Source organism: Myotis daubentonii, chromosome 4 (assembly GCF_963259705.1).
Source record: "Myotis daubentonii chromosome 4, mMyoDau2.1, whole genome shotgun sequence".
NCBI classification, from domain to species: domain Eukaryota; kingdom Metazoa; phylum Chordata; class Mammalia; order Chiroptera; family Vespertilionidae; genus Myotis; species Myotis daubentonii.
Window position 1 is genome coordinate 45,335,348 of NC_081843.1, and position 16,274 is coordinate 45,351,621.

Below are 16,274 nucleotides of genomic sequence, written 5' to 3' on the forward strand. Positions count from 1 at the left end.
AAATAAGATATATATTATTATGAATAAGGAAAAATGACAGCCTCTGGAAATGAGGTAGCTTGTTTAAATTAAAATGACTATTTTAAGTGACAAGACTATGCTTAAAAGCTAGATCTTCTAACTCTGGGGCTAGTTCTCTTCCTTTGATACCATAAAGCTTCTTTCCTTTTTTTATAACATGGTTAAGTAGATATTTATTGTTTCCCCAATTTCATATTGCACAGAACTGAGTTTACTTACAGTGAAATGAATGCCTTGACATTATGAAATTATAAAATTATATATATATCAGAAAGAGCTAAGATCAGAATTTATATTTCCTGAGTTGCTGTTTCCACTGATGATTCAGCTAGAGATGTTTATCACTGTAAATCACGGTTTTTGCTACATAAGTGACTTGAGCCAAAACCTCTGAGCAAAATATGCCTGACATAAATTCTCTTATGAATGGTTATAATTCAATTTCTTACCATATTTACTGCATTTTTTAAGTTTCCAAAGAGATAATGTTTATATTACATAAACATGCATATTTTTAAACACCTTTTGCAGAAGGAAGTTTAAAATTGCTGAAGCAGATGTGACTATTGCCAAAAAAAATGAGGAAGTTAAACAAAACTAAATATAAAAATGTTAGAATATCAGATGTTAGAATGCTTGAGTGAATGCATTGTGGCAGTCACACTTGGGAAATCTTACATTTTACATTTTGGAGACATGTTTTACACAAAGCCCCTATTTACTGAAAATGCTGTTATATGGGTATATGATGATCTATTTTTGTTTTAGAAGAAGCATGAGTGCAGTTTAAGACTAGCCCAAAGAATCACACTATACTAGATGTTTATAGACACTGATAAAATTTCTCACAACCTATATACCTCATTAATACTGATAGTTATACTTAAAATAAGTTGAGTCCTATATGTATCATTCTTCTCTTTTTACCAGAAGGAAATAGGTTCAGGGAAATTAAAATAAGTTTCCTTGTTTCACACAATTAATAAATGATGAAGAATTAGTAATTATTTAGCTTGTTTATATCTCTCAATGAAACAAATAACATATTTTGAGAAATCAAGTAAATTATAATAACTATTAGAAATGTTTTTTATCATGGTTTCCCCGGGGCAGAGGTCTGGCTGGGCCTATGCTCTTGCTGGAACTCATGCTGAATTAGCACCTCCTTCCTCCAGCCACACCCAGGGCTGAGAGCTGATCTTCACTTGCTTATGTTTACCTTTGAGACAAGAAATTTAGTCTCTAACATAGACAACATAGGAAAAACTGAAAATGCAAAAAAATAATAGATTTATTTGAAGAAATAAACTTGTTCTTGGAACTAAAAGCCAGAGCATGGCAGGTCTGCAAACACTCCGGGTCGCTGGCTTTCTTCCACTTGACCTCTGCCTGTTCAAATTTGTTATCTCCTTCCAAACTTCGTATAAAGCTAGCGATGATGTGCTGCCTTTACTGGACAGGGTTTCATAGTCAGTCTTCCCAGCACTGAAAGGCTGAGGTTGTCAGACCACTGTTTACGTCTGTGAGAACATTATTAGTAAGTTCAGACTGCAGTTCTGTCTCAGCATCTGTGGGGGTGACCTCGGCCCAGGTGGCACAGAGCCCACGCTGGTGTCCGGGGCGTGCTCCCTGCAGGCCCAGCTCACCATAGGTGCCTCTTCTCCTGAGTCTCTGCCACTTTCCCCGGTCCTCAGGTTAGAAGTTCCGGTTTCTCTCAGAATCTGAGATACCTCTCCCCTCATGTGCTGTGTTGAAGCTTCACATAACTGGGTGGTTATCAGGGCAAAGTGGAAAGAGTAAAAAAAAGAGAAAAAATAATCAGGATTCGCCCAAAACTGTGGAAAATGGGCCCTGTGGGTCCTCGCCAGAAACCAGTTTTCCGTGGCATTTTAGGAGCTTAATTCCTGTTCTGGTTGCAGCTTCAGGGTAGGTGCAGGGCCAGGAGAGAAGAGGGAATGTTCCCGGGCAGTGCCCCAGTCTGGCTCCGACAGCCCTTTGTCCAGTCCTCTCTGTGTCATTCCAGTCCTGCTGTGATCAGGAGGGAAAACCAATCAGCTCACCTCCAGGCTGCTCATTTGTCAGGTTCTATATATTTTTATTGATTTCAGAAAGGAAGGGAGAGGGAGAGAGATAGAAACATCAATGATGAGAGAGAATCATAGATCGGCTACCTCCTGCACGCCCCACAATGGGGATCGAGCCCGCAACCCGGGCATGTGTCCCTGACCAGAATGGACCAGGGACTCCCCAGCCCGCAGGTCGACACTCTATCCACTAAGCCAAACCAGCTAGGGCATTTGTCAGGTTCTGACTTCCCGCCAGTCTGCCTGTGGCTGCTTCCTTTCCAGAGTCCGCAGTTTCCAGCCTTTTCTATTCTGTCCCTAGCTCGTGGTGATCACCAGTGAGGGGACGGCTGGCTGTGGACCTGCTCCCCCTTGGTGGCTCCAGAATGATGTGGTATCCTTTTTTTTTTTTTTTTTTTTTTTTTTTTTTTTTTTTTAGAAGAAAGGGAAGGAAGAAAGTGAGCCTGGACAGCAAGTAGACTTTCTTTAGAAATAAATGAACAGTGTCTTTTTTTCATAGACCTTTGAAGTGCTCTGTTGGTTGATATGAGGTACTTTTTGTTTTCCTCTCTGGGTATTCTTCCTGAAAAAGGTGGACGGAGTTGGCGGCACAGATATGGGGACAGAGAGTGAGCATGCGGTCCCGGGTTTCGAGAGGCATGGTGTTCACACCGTTCTGCATTTGTGAGCCTCTCTCGCCTTGTGGTTCCGGATTGGCAGTAGGTGGGACCAGCTGTGAATAGCTCCTCCCGTGCCTTCCTGATATGCCTGTCTGTTGGTCCTGCATGCCATTGTCAGCTGAATGTGGAGGGTCAGCAGGCCTCCAGGGCACTCAGTGAAGCCACCTGTCTGAAAGCCCTGGGTCCCTGAGTCACTGGGCGGAGAGGAAGAGCCATAGTGGTTCCCAGGCCCACAACATGGAACACAAATAGATTTCACTGGGTTCAGACATTGGAAAGTCCGTTATTACGTTAACAGTCTTTGATGGGCAATTAGAATCTCCCGGGCTTAACCTCTGAGTAAGTGTTGGACTTTTGATGAGTTACTTTTCGTCTCTAATCTTGGTTTAACCTCCTGCAGAATAGAGCCATCTCTGGAAGAAGAGAGCATGTAGAGATAAGGTACTATTATCATCAAATGTCGAGCACCATAATGCCAAATACACAGAGAAAAATTATTAATCATCCCTTACCTTTGATAGAGTGTAAGCACCATTTCTGCAGTTGTGATCTGCAGATCATTTAAAAGCATAGACTCCCTACTATGGTGCCACCTTCCCTCTGATCATCACATGTCCTTGAATCGTGTCAGATATAAATATTGCTACCTCAGCCATTTTCCTCATTTCCATTTACATAAAATGTCTTTTTTTTTTTTATCCCTTTCCTTTTAGTCTGTGTGTATCTATTATTTTGATGTGGGTTTCTTGTAGACAGCATACATATGGATCTTATTTCCTTATCCATTCAGCTACCCTATGTCTTTTGATTGGAGCATTTAAAGTGATTATTGATAGGGTAGTATTTATTGCCATTTTATTCTTTTAACTGTGTTCGTGTTGTTTTTTCTTTTTCTTCAAGAAGATCCTTTAATAGGCACTGTATTACTGATTTGGTGGTGACAAACATTTTTAGTCTTTTCTTGACTGAAAAGCTCTTTATTTTATTTTTTTTCAATTTTAAATGATGGCCTTGCTAGGTAGAGTAGTGTTGGCTTTAGTTTATTGCTTTTTATCACTTTGAATAATTTGTTCTAAACCATTCTCTCCTGAAATGTCAGTTGCTCCTTTGAAGGTAACTCTCTCTCTTGCTGATTTTAAGATTCTTTGTTTTTAATCTTTGTCATTTTAATTATGATGTGTCTTGGCGTGGACCTCTTTGAGTTCATCTGCTTTGGGACACTCTGTGCTTCCTGGACTGGTGTGTCTTTTTCCTTCACCTGGTTAGGGAAGTTTTCAATTATTTCTTCAAATAGATTCTTAATCCCTTGCTCTATTTGTTCTTCTTTGTTACCCCTATGATGTGGATGTTGTTATGCTTCATGTTCCAAAGGTCCCTTAAACTATCTTTATTTTTTAATTATTATTATTATTATTATTATTATTATTTTTTGCTGCATTGAATGTGTGTTTTCTGCTACCCTGTCTCTGAAATTGCTTATTTGATCCTCTGTTTCATCCAATCAACAGTTTATTCCTTCTAGAGTATTCTTCATTTCAGATATTGTATTGTTAATTTCTGATTGGTTCTTTTTTAGTTTCTATGTCCTTTTTCATGCTATCTGTTTATGTTCTCACTGATTTCATACATTCTTTTTCTAATGAGCATCCACATATCCACTGCTTTGATCTCTACATCTAGCAGATTGCTTGCCTTTCCTTCATTTAACTTTTTTCCCCCTCTAATTTATTCTGTTCTTTCATTTGGGGCATGTTTCTTTGTCTTCCCATTATGGCTGTTTCTTTGTTTCTATTTATTAGGTAGATATGCTTTGGTTCCCACTCTTGATAGGGTGGCCACTGTCTTAGATCTCTAACAATGTCTTTCCTTTTAAGAAGGAATAATATTGTATTGGTGGACCCACCTTGTGTTTATCCATTCATCCATCACTGGAATACCTGAGTTGCTTCAATGTTTAGCTATTGTGAATAACACTGATGTGAACATGGGTGTGCATATATTTCTTCAAGACCCTGCCTTCAATTCTTTAACCCTTTGCGGGCCAATGTTATTTTTGGAATTCAAACAGTCTGGTCCAAATTAATTGACGGGATTGAATGTTGAACTTTTTAATGTTCTTATTGCTTGATGTTGGGCCTGCTCCTAGCGCCTGGTCTGTCGAATCAGCCTCGAGGTTGGACTGAAAAGGGTTAAAATATATATTTTTAAATTGTATTTTATTGATTTTTTTACAGAGAGGAAGGGAGAGAGATAGAGAGGTAGAAACATCGATGAGAGAGAAACATCGATCAGCCGCCTCCTGCACACCTCCTACTGGGGATGTGGCTGCAACCAAGGTACATGCCCTTGACCAAAATCGAACCTGGGACCTTTCAGTCTGCAGGCCGATGCTCTATCCACTGAGCCAAACCGGTTAGGGCTTCAATTCTTTAAGTAAATATCCAGAAATGGGATTGCTGGATCACATGGTAGTTCTGTGTTGTTGTTTTTTTCTTGAGGAACCTGCTTTCCACAGCAGTTGCACCTGTTCACATTTCTAACTTCAGGGTACAACGATCCGTATATTGTATGCCCACCACCTGGCTTTCATTGTAAGAGTGGAATTAAAAGGTTGAAACATACCACATCTTTAGACTTAAGGTATATGGAACCCATAGCTTGAGATTAGCCATGTGAGCTCAAGGACACTACAGTGAGTCCATGGGTTCTCAGAGGCCTGGGAGCTGCTTCCTGCTGTGGGCAATTCATGGGTCTTCTGGGATGGGGCAGAGGAGCAAGAGCATGATTAGGTCATGCAGCTGCAATCTTATCATTGTGTCATGAACGTTTAGTCCCTTTGTGTGTGGCTGACCCTAGCAGATGCCTCCCTCCATTTCTTTCCTAACAGAACTATAGTTCTATTCAGATGTTCCATCAGATATATGTTCACTGGCTGCCCAGGCAGGACTCTCCCAGCCTTTTGCCCCTAAGGCATGGTGAGCCAGGCTGGCTGGAGTGCAGGGGAGGGCAGAGGGCAGATAAAGAGCCCTCGGGTGGGTTGAAAATGCTATTAGATCCATTAAGGCTTTTAGGCATTAGAATTACATGATCTGATATATATGTATATGTATATGTATATGTATATGTATATGTATATGTATGTGTGTGTGTATACACTGGCAGATCCAGTGTCTGGTGAAGGTCTGCTTTCTACTTGTAGACAGCTGTCTTCCTGCTGTAACATTACATGGTAATTTATGTTTTTTAAAGATGACTCTGCAATTTTACATTGGAAATATTTGAGAAGAATCTTTTTCTTAAATTTATTGGGGTGGCACTGGTTAATATAGGTTTCAAGTGTAAATTTCTATGATATATAATTTGTATGTTTTATTGTGTGCCTACCACCCAAAGTAAAATAATCTTTCTGTTATATGTACATTTGGCTCCTTTATCCTTTACTACCATCCATGCCCGTTCCCATAGGTAACCATCATACTGTTTTCTGTGTCTATGAGTTTCAGTTTTATATCCCACATATGAGTGAAATTATGTGGTTCTTAGCTTTTTATGACTGACTTATTTCTCTTAGCATAATATTCTCATGTTGTTGCATATTGCATTTTTCATCTTTTCTTGTGGCTTGAGATGAGTCTTGAAAGCACACGTAGGATTTAGACAGATGAAGAGGGTGAGGAAAGTGCTTCAGGTACAGAGAGTGGGCACACAGCCTGATGGCAGGAGAGATGAAGACCCTAGCACACACCCTGCAGAGGTCTGTGAGGGGGGGACAGGGAAGGGGAGCAGAAGACCCTCTATGGAAGGGACAAGGCAGAGGGGGAAAGGGACCATCCATAGAGGGAGCAGGGCAGGGGGAGAGAGGACCCTGTCCCCTCCATGGAGGATCCCATGTCCCCTGCCCTGCCTTCTCCATGGAGGATCCTGTGTCCCCTGACCTGCCTTCTCCATGGAGGGTCCCCTGTCTTCCCTGGAGGAAGAAGAGATAAAGACTGGAGACCTGAGCACAGACTTCCCAGAAGCCTATGAATGAGGGGACAGAGCAGAGAAACAGAAGACCCTACATGAAGGGGGCCGAGTAGGAAGGACAAAGGACCCTTCATGCAGGAGGCAAGGTAGGGGGACAGGGAGGCCTCCATGGAGAGGCAGGGTACTGAAACAAGGGACCCTTGCCTGGAATAACAGTGTTGTTAATTTGCCATTTGCTAGGAATGTTGTTGTTTTTTAATTTGCCTTACTAAGAGATATTATCCTGTATGCTATTGGTTTGTGAAATGCCTACTCTGAACCTTTGTTAAACAAATTGCTGGCAAACACTAATCAATCTCTGAGCATAATTTTGATTCCCAAAACAAAACAAAACATAAATTTATATACTATTTGAGGAAATAAAGCCTTTTCTCCTCTTTCTCAATAGTAATATCTCTCATTGCAGTGTGTGCCTATAGGAATCAGGAATGTAGTATCTGTTACTGATCTATCCTCTTCTATATAATAAAAGGTTAATATGCAAATCTACTGAATGGTGGGACAACTGGTCGCTATGATGTGCACTGACCAGCCAGGCTCATGGCTGGCAAGCGCAGTGGCGGTGGCAGGAGCCACTCTTGCCTCCGCAGCAGCGCTAAGAACCCCTTGGGCGATGTCCGACTGCCAGGAGTGGGCCTAAGCTGGCAGTCGGACATCCCCCAAGCGTCCCGGACTGCGAGAGGGTGCTGGCTTGGCTGAGGGACCAGAATGTCGTGCACCCGGCCTCTAGTACTATCTAATAAAAGAGAAACATGGTAATTAGCCGTACCTCCACTACCCTTCCCATTGGCTAATCAGGGTGATATGCAAATTAACTGCCAGCCAAGATGGCGGCCGGCAGCCAGGCAGCTTGAAGCAAACATGAGGCTTGCTTGCTTCAGTGACAGAGGAAGCCAACGTTCCCCGCCTGCCGCTGCCGGCCTCTGAGCTTGCAGTTTGAAACATTGTTACAAATATAGAAGCTAAACAAAATCCCAGAAACCTGCTTTTAGCCAACCGGGATCTCAGAGCTGGAGTTGATACAGTGTTTCGATTATAGAACCCAAACAAAGCAGATATCTGCTTTCAGCAGCCGAGGCCTCAGAGCTGGAGCCAAGCCTCAGAGCTAAAGCTGGCCCAGAATTAAAAAAAAAGAAAAAATGGAGTGGTTGAGAGCTTCAGTCACCCGCCAGCCTGAAAACAGCCCTCAGCCCCTCACCCAGACTGGCCAGGCACCCCAGTGGGGACCCCCACCCTAAAGGGGGTGTGACCATCTGCAAACAGTCATCAGCCCCTCACCCAGGCTGGCCAGGTACCCAAGAGGGACCCCCACCTGATCCAGGACACCCTTCAGGGAAAACCAGCCGGCCCTCACCCATGCACCAGGCCTCTATCCTATATAGTAAAAGGGTAATATGCCTCCCAGCACCGGGTTCAGCATGACAGGGGGCAGCGCCCAAACCCCGATTGCCCTGCGGCTCTGTGTGTGACAGGCTGCGGCACCCCAACCCCCTGATCGGCCCTGCTCTGTGTGTGACAGAGTGCGGCACCCCAACCCCCCCCCCCCCCCAAAGGCCCTGGTCTGTGTGTGACGGGGTAGAGCCATAACCTCCCCATCGGCCCTGTCCTGAGTGTGACAGTGGTCGCGCCCCAAACCCCTGATCGGCCCTGCTCTGTGGGTGATAGAGGGCAGCGCCCCAACCGCCCCGCACTGGCCCTGCTCTGTGTGTGATGGGGTAGAGCCATAACCTCCCCATCGGCCCTGCCCTGAGTGTGACAGGGTGCGGTGCCCCAACCTCCTGATCTGCCCTGCTCTGTGAGTGACAGGGGGCAGCGCCCCAACCCCCTGATTGGCCCTGCTCTGTGCGTGACAGGGGGTGGCACAGCAACCTCCCTATCGACCCTGCCTTGAGTGTGACGGGGTGGCGCCCCAACTCTCCAATCAGCCCTGTTCTGAGCCTGACCAGGGGCTGCACCTAGGGATTGGGCCTGCCCTCTGCCACCCGGGAGCAGGCCTAGGCCAGCAGGTCGTTATCTCCCGAGGGGTCCCAGACTGCGAGAGGGCACAGGCTGGGCTGAGGGACCCCCCCCCCCCCCCAGTGCACAAATTTTTGTGCACCCGGCTGTTAGTGTTATATAAATGCCAAAATTACAGTTGTATTTATGGCCAGTAAATAGAGCCTATAAACATTATGAAATTGTTTTAAAAATAACAGAGAATAGTTATCTGGGAGGCACAAAAAAAGAAATTGGTTTGTTGGAGATTGTTAACCTAAAAATAAAATATCTTTCAAAGTAAGGGGCAACAAACATTTATTTGAGATTAAAAAAAATATCTATTCAGAAAGCACTGATTTAGATAGAAGCCCACAAAATATTCTGATAAAGAGACAAAGGCAAGGGGTGTTTATGAGAAAGGGAAGGACAATTACATCAGTAGAGGAAGGCCTTTCTATGAGTACAGAAAAGCTAACATAGTGATACTAATTCTAAACAATTTTCAGTCTGTGAGTCATCAGTCTTATAGTCATAATATCTGCTTTCTTATTATCTTTGCAAATAGTTCTTTGGGACACAATGTTGTTTCAGGCCCAGTCCAAAGGTGATTTTGCCCTAATTTAACATTCCAAAGATTTGAGGCATAAGACGTGCGGGACAGTGACTCTGGAATGGTAGCTCTGGCTCCATTTTAAAGTGGCTCCATCTATTATTATTATTATTATTATTATTATTTTATTTATTTATTTTTTTACAAAACTACCTCAAAGATTTTCCTCTTATTTACACTGGCTGCCTGTGGGGCCCCTCAGATGATTCCAATGTAAACCAGGGTGGAGAAGTACTGTGTCAGATGATCTTTAAGCTCCCTTCCTGCTCTAAAATCAGTTGTTTCTAATAACAGAGTTACATTTTTATTTCATTCCAATAGTTAAATTTAAATATTGCCAGTTGTTTGAATTTATTTTTATATTTTCATTATTTAACTCTCAGGAAGGATATTTAAGTCAAAATGTAAAAGTGTCTCCTGTTACAATACTTATTTGAAAAACAAACAAATCTAAGGAAAGAAGAAACTTTAAAAAATAAGCCTGTGAACAGAACTCAAAATTATGTGTAGATAAGGAGCAATAAATTTCCAAGTTAATTAAACCTAGACTTTTAAGAAAAGATGAAAGCAAAACTGCACAGCCAGGAAATATAAAAATTACAATAGATCCCTGAGGAAACCAAGGCAGGAAAAATTAAGGACATTTTTATATAGAGTTGGTGTCAGGAAACTTAAGGAAAAAGAATGGAAAAAGAGAGATTAAACCAATGGCATAACAAATGAAGAGATGGTGCAGGTGACCTGGGAGAGAAGCTGGGTGAAAGGCATGAATTATGAAGGAAGGCGCTGCCCTGAGAAAAAGAAGCTGAACCTCTTCACTGGAGTTAGAGGGAGCAGCAAACGGTCCAGGCCTTAGGGGTTGAGGGAGAGACCATCACATCTTCATCATCAACTAGGTCATTTAAGAACACTTTATGTCAAAATAACCATTATAGATGTACTTAAGGAACATACAATACATATGAGGCTCACTGGACTCACTACCAATTCACATTTAAAAAAAGATCAGAAAGCCCTAGCCAGTTTGGCTCAGTGGATTGAGTGTTGGCCTGTGGACTGAAGGGTCCTAGGTTCAATTCTGGACAAGGGCACATGCCTGGTTGCAGGCTCGGTCCCCAGTAAGGGGAGTGCAGGAGGCAGCCGATCAATGATTCTCTCACCATTGATGTTTCTGTCTGTCTCCCTCTCCCTTCCTCTTTGAAATCAATAGGCTCAGAGCAGGCATTTCACAAACCAATAGCATACAGGATAATATCTCTTAGTAAGACAAAATATTTTTTTAAATGTTTTAAAAAAAGATCAGAAATATATTTTTAAGAAAAGGTAGCCCACGGAAGCCACCTTTCCCTTATATTACTTGACATTCAAGAGCCTTTTAACACAACATAGTTAATATACCAGAGCAGCATATATTTGGGATGGCAATATGCCAGAGCAGCATATATTTGGATCGTTTATAGACACCACCTTCTCCTTATATTACTTGACATTTTAGAACATTTTAGGTTTTGATGTCTAGTTGTTAATGTTCCACATTCTTCTTCTAAAAATGAGGTTCACATGGCCATTGTGCAGAACATTTGTAAGACAAAGGAAAACACACTCCCTGAGAGACCTCCCATCCCAGCACCTTGATATAAATATCAATAATATTTTTGGCATATATACTTACATTTTTTAATATGAAGTTTGTATGAATTTGCAACCTTAACTTTAGATGTGCAAAAGTGGAAGGCAAGATTTGGGCCCTCATGATCTGCACGCCCTGGTGTTAGGTCTATGACTGTGTTACTTTACACAACAAAAGGGAATTAAGGTTGCAGATGGAATTAGGTTGCTAAGCAGTTAACAAAATAGGGAGATTATACTGGGCTACTTGGGTGGAAATAGAAGTAGAAAAGGAAGTCAGAGAGATGTGACTGTTAGGAAGAGGCAGGAGAGATTCGAATCATGAGGGGGACTCAACCTGCCACTACTGGCTTTGATGATGTAGCATGGGGATCCTGAGCCAGAAGGAGTTTAGAGTATGCTACCCCAAATATATGTTGCTCTGGCATATTGACTATTTTGTCTTTAAGGCTCTTGAAAAACAGCAAATATAAGAAAAATACTTAGATTTTTCTTTAAAAGCAGGGGATGAAATACCTATACGAAAAATGTCCTCCCTACACCGTAAGAAAAATACATTCTAATCATCAAGGACAGGAAGTTGAGATAAAGAGAATTCTATATAAACAGACCTTGTTAAAATAATTCTTATCTTCCTTAAGCCTGCCCACATAGCTGAGTCACCTTTTCACAATTGCCTCTCTTTGTTCTAATATAAAAGTGAATTGGTTTCACAATTTCTTTGGGTCTTTGTGCCTCATGAAAGCTCCTGTCATGAAAAGCTTGTTAAATAACTGTGTATGCTTTTCTTCTGTTGATTTGTATTATGCCAATTTAATTCTCAGACCCAGGCAAAAGGAACCCTAAGAGGTTTTGTAGGGAGCAGCTATAGGGTCAAGCCTCGGATTGACCTATGGCAGGGCCACAAACAAGTCCCAGCTTAGGGGGCAGAGTCCTCCTAGCATAATTAAGCTTGACCTTATAGTCCTCCCTTGTTCTTTCCTAGGTAGCTAATGGGCTGTGGGAGGTGCAGCAAGTGCTGCCAAAACAAGCTGAAACTCGCAAGAACACTGTAAACATGTTGACCACTTCCCTTGTTTTGCTTTGTGTGCTCTGACTATAAAATAAAGCTTTGGCTTACAGCAGGGGTCCTCAAACTTTTTAAACAGGGGGCCAGTTTACTGTCCCTCAGACAGTTGGAGGGCCGGACTATAGTTAAAAAAAAAAAACTATGAACAAATTCCTATGCACACTGCACATATCTTGTTTTGAAGTAAAAAAACAAAACGGGAACAAATACAATATTTGTATTTGCATGTGGCCCGTGGGCCGTAGTTTGAGGACCTCTGGCTTACAGGCTGGGTCTCTCTGTGTCCTCATCCAGGCACAAGTGATCCACCTAGCCCCAACTGTATTCTCTCACTCTGTCTTCTTTAATCCTTCACCACCCCTCCTCAGGTTCACCCCTGGCCATGCTGGATGCGGTTCAAGGTTTAATAAAGATAACAGTTTGCCTTCCCTACAAGTACCCTCTAGAAGATGGGAACAGCCCTCTGTTGATAGCCAGCAAGTAAATAACAACCACATTCCTGCACTGATAAATTGGTTGTATCCCTTAAAGGACTTTTGCTCCCCATCTTGGTATCTTGGCATTTCCCAGAGGTTGGGTCACTGATGGTCTTTATTCTTATACCAGGGTCTGTCTCAGCCTAGTAACCTCACATAAAGTAGCAGCCAGCTGGGTGGGTAATACATTTCCCCAGGCTTTTAAAGTTAGGCTTCATAAAACTGGATATTGGGTGAATTTCTTGCTTTCCATACGGGGAAACAACTCTTTTTTCTCTCTCCCCCAATTCGGTTCTTTGATTCTGATCAACCTCTGGGAAATAGGTTATACAGAAACAAGGATGGAGCAAGGGAGCACTTATGACCCTACGGTAAAATCCTAGGCAAGAGATGATGGGACTTGAACCAGCGCAGAAGTGATAAATGGTTGCATTTTGAATACTTTCAAGGTTAGAACCAGTGATTTGACATGAGGTGTTAAGTCAAATATAAGCAGGCTTGTCAGGACTCACCTGCCTTCACATACCTCATTATTGGGAGTCCAAAGGGACCATTACTAGAAAGTGACTTAAGGGAACATTTCACGTCTTAAAACTAGAAATGAGAGTGTAAAGGTTATCACACGTGAGAATTTAATTTTAGTAGTTAAAGACTTGGTTCTCCAACCTCAATCTACAGCCAATATTTATTAATTTTTTTTGTTTCGTCTCCTTTTCTACAGTCTTTGGGTTTTGATGATCTTCTAATTCCAGCTGGCATAAGTGCCAGTTCTTTCCCCTATCCTGCATCCATCACCCGCGCATGTTTCAGCCTTTTCTTATCCCTCCCTTACAGAAGTAGCCCAAAGAAATGATGGCTGCTGTTTGCAGGGGAAGAGAATACAAGATAGTTGAAAATAGCCCTCTAGTCTATTCATAAACTCGACTTTACATTACTGAAAACCGAATAGTGAAATACAACACTTTAAGAAATACAATATTGCTCTATTACTGTTAGTGGTAAATCTACTTTATTGGTGGAAGTAACGTAAAGTATTAATAAATTAAAAGAAGCAATATCGGGGAACCAAGATGGCGGCATAGGTTAACGCCGGAGTTTGCTGCTTTGAACAACTACTTCAAAAGTGAAACCAAAAAACGGAAGGGACATCACCCAGAACCACAGGGGCGCTGGCTGAGTGGAAGTCCTACAACTAGGAGGAAAGAGAAACGCATACGGACACTCAGAGGAGGCGCAGTGCTGAAGTCAAATTCTGAGGTGCGGAGTGCTCGGAGCGGGCTGGCGGCGGAGGGCTCGGTTGTTGTTTTCAATCGGGAGGGAGTCGCAGACTCTGAGCTCCAGATCCGGGCGAGTCTTTAGGGACCCAGACTCAGGCGGAAGAAGCGGGACTGTCTGGCTTCGGTCAGAGCGAGTGCAGCTTTCTCTCCGAGCTTTGCAGAGGGTGCTGGGACTCAGAGAGGCAGAGCCCCTGGGGACAGGACTGAGAGCCGCCATAACTGCTCTCTCCGGCCCACACTGTTGATCCTGTTCGACCCGCCCTGCCCAAGCCCTGCACAGAGGCATTTGCCGGATAGCCTCAGGCAAAGGCTAGATTAGCACCTCCCTAGAGGACAGAAGTTCTCTCACCGCTGACACAGCTGAATCTCATAGCCACTTGGCCTGGAGGTCAAACCCTCCCTGGAATTAGCTACAGCAATCAAGATTTATCTATAAGACTGCGAACAAAGACCACTAGGGGGTGCACCAAGGAAGCATAACAAAATGCGGAGACAAAGAAACAGGACAAAATTGTCAATGGAAGAAATAGAGTTCAGAACCACACTTTTAAGGTCTCTCAAGAACTGTTTAGAAGCTGCCGATAAACTTAATGAGCTCTACACGAAAACTAATAAGACCCTCGATCTTATATTGGGGAACCAACTAGAAATTAAGCACACACGGACTGAAATAACGAATATTATACAGACGCCCGACAGCAGACCAGAGGAGCGCAAGAATCAAGTCAATGATTTGAAATGCGAGGAAGCAAAAAACATCCAACCGGAAAAGCAAAATGAAAAAAGAATCCAAAAATGTGAGGATAGTGTAAGGAGCCTCTGGGACAGCTTCAAGCGTACCAACATCAGAATTATAGGGGTGCCAGAAGATGAGAGAGAGAAAGATATTGAAAACCTATTTGAAGAAATAATGACAGAAAACTTCCCCCACCTGGTGAAAGAAATGGACTTACAGGTCCAAGAAGCGCGGAGAACCCCAAACAAAAGGAATCCAAAGAGGACCACACCAAGGCACATCATAATTAAAATGCCAAGAGCAAAAGATAAAGAGAGAATCTTAAAAACAGCAAGAGAAAGAAACTCAGTTACCTACAAGGGAATACCCATACGACTGTCAGCTGATTTCTCAACAGAAACTTTGCAGGCCAGAAGGGAGTGGCAAGAAATATTCAAAGTGATGAATACCAAGAACCTACAACCAAGATTACTTTATCCAGCAAAGCTATCATTCAGAATTGAAGGTCAGATAAAGAGCTTCACAGATAAGGAAAAGCTAAAGGAGTTCATCACCACCAAACCAGGATTATATGAAATGCTGAAAGGTATCCTTTAAGAAGAGGAAGAGGAAGAAAAAGGTAAAGATACAAATTATGAACAACAAATATGCATCTATCAACAAGTGAATCTAAGAATCAAGTGAATAAATAATCTGATGAACAGAATGAACTGTTGATTATAATAGAATCAGGGACATAGAAAGGGAATGGACTGACTATTCTTTGGGGGGAAAGGGTGGGAGATGTGGGAAGAGACTGGACAAAAATCGTGCACCTATGGATGAGGACAGTGGGTGGGGAGTGAGGGCGGAGGGTAGGGTGGGAACTGGGAGGAGGGGAGTTATGGGGGGGAAAAAAAAGGAACAAATGTAATAATATGAACAATAAAGATTTAATTTAAAAAAAAAAAAAAAAGAAGCAATATCATTTTGGGCAAGTAGAATTTCCGCTTTCGTTGTAAGGCGGACTTCATTTTGGCTTTTAAAAAACTGCGGGCTCTACTGCTGTTACCCAGGAGCTGTAAAAACTTGGGCAAGGTAGTTTACTTTTACTTTCTCTGTCCCCTCCCCCCCCGCCCCCCCCCCCTGCCCTCCCATCCATAAAATCTCAACCCTCCTATTGCCTCCTGATCTTAGGGGCCTTGGAAAACTCAAAACCTCATTTAACAAAAACTTGGTGTCTACTGTACGCTTGATGCCGGGAGAAATACCAAGTACAAGACACAGGACACAGGTCCCTGCCTTTCTAGAGCAAGAAGTTTGCATGAATCAGGCAAGAGTGAATGCAATTTTCAGTCAGTGCAACATCTCCTGGCGTGGCCTTTAGCTATCACGTACATCAGCTGCTGCAACTGCTGTGAACACTCACCCAGCAAATTCTTCAAGGGCCCTGCTAAGGCGGAAAAGGCTGAATTCCATCTTATTTTCGCTTTTAAAGAAGTGAAATTAAGGACGGTTCACTGGGCTTTGCTACCTGCGGCGTTTTCAGAGGGCATTCCTTTACCTGCCCCAGCGATGCCAAGCTAACCTCACACTTCCCTAGGACAAGCCACACTTCCCAGTCTGGTTCCAGGTGAAATGTCGCACTGGACATTGGCCAATGGGCTCGTTCCTTCTCCGCTGAGGGGCGGGACCATGGGGGCGTAAACCTCGGAGGCCCGCCCCCGGACG

General features: G+C 43.0%; 1 long non-coding RNA gene across 2 annotated transcripts; it reads right to left on the reverse strand.

The window, feature by feature from the left end:
- Nucleotides 1-1,294: 1,294 nt before the first annotated feature.
- LOC132233331 (uncharacterized) lies at nucleotides 1,295-16,217 on the reverse strand. 2 transcript variants are annotated; one of them, XR_009452593.1, is made up of 3 exons: nucleotides 15,973-16,217; nucleotides 13,078-13,145; nucleotides 1,295-3,177 (listed from the first exon to the last, which is right to left on the reverse strand). It is a non-coding gene; the product is annotated as an uncharacterized LOC132233331 (long non-coding RNA). The 2 variants fall into 2 exon arrangements; XR_009452592.1 differs by lacking the exon at nucleotides 13,078-13,145.
- Between the last annotated feature and the right edge of the window lie 57 nt (nucleotides 16,218-16,274).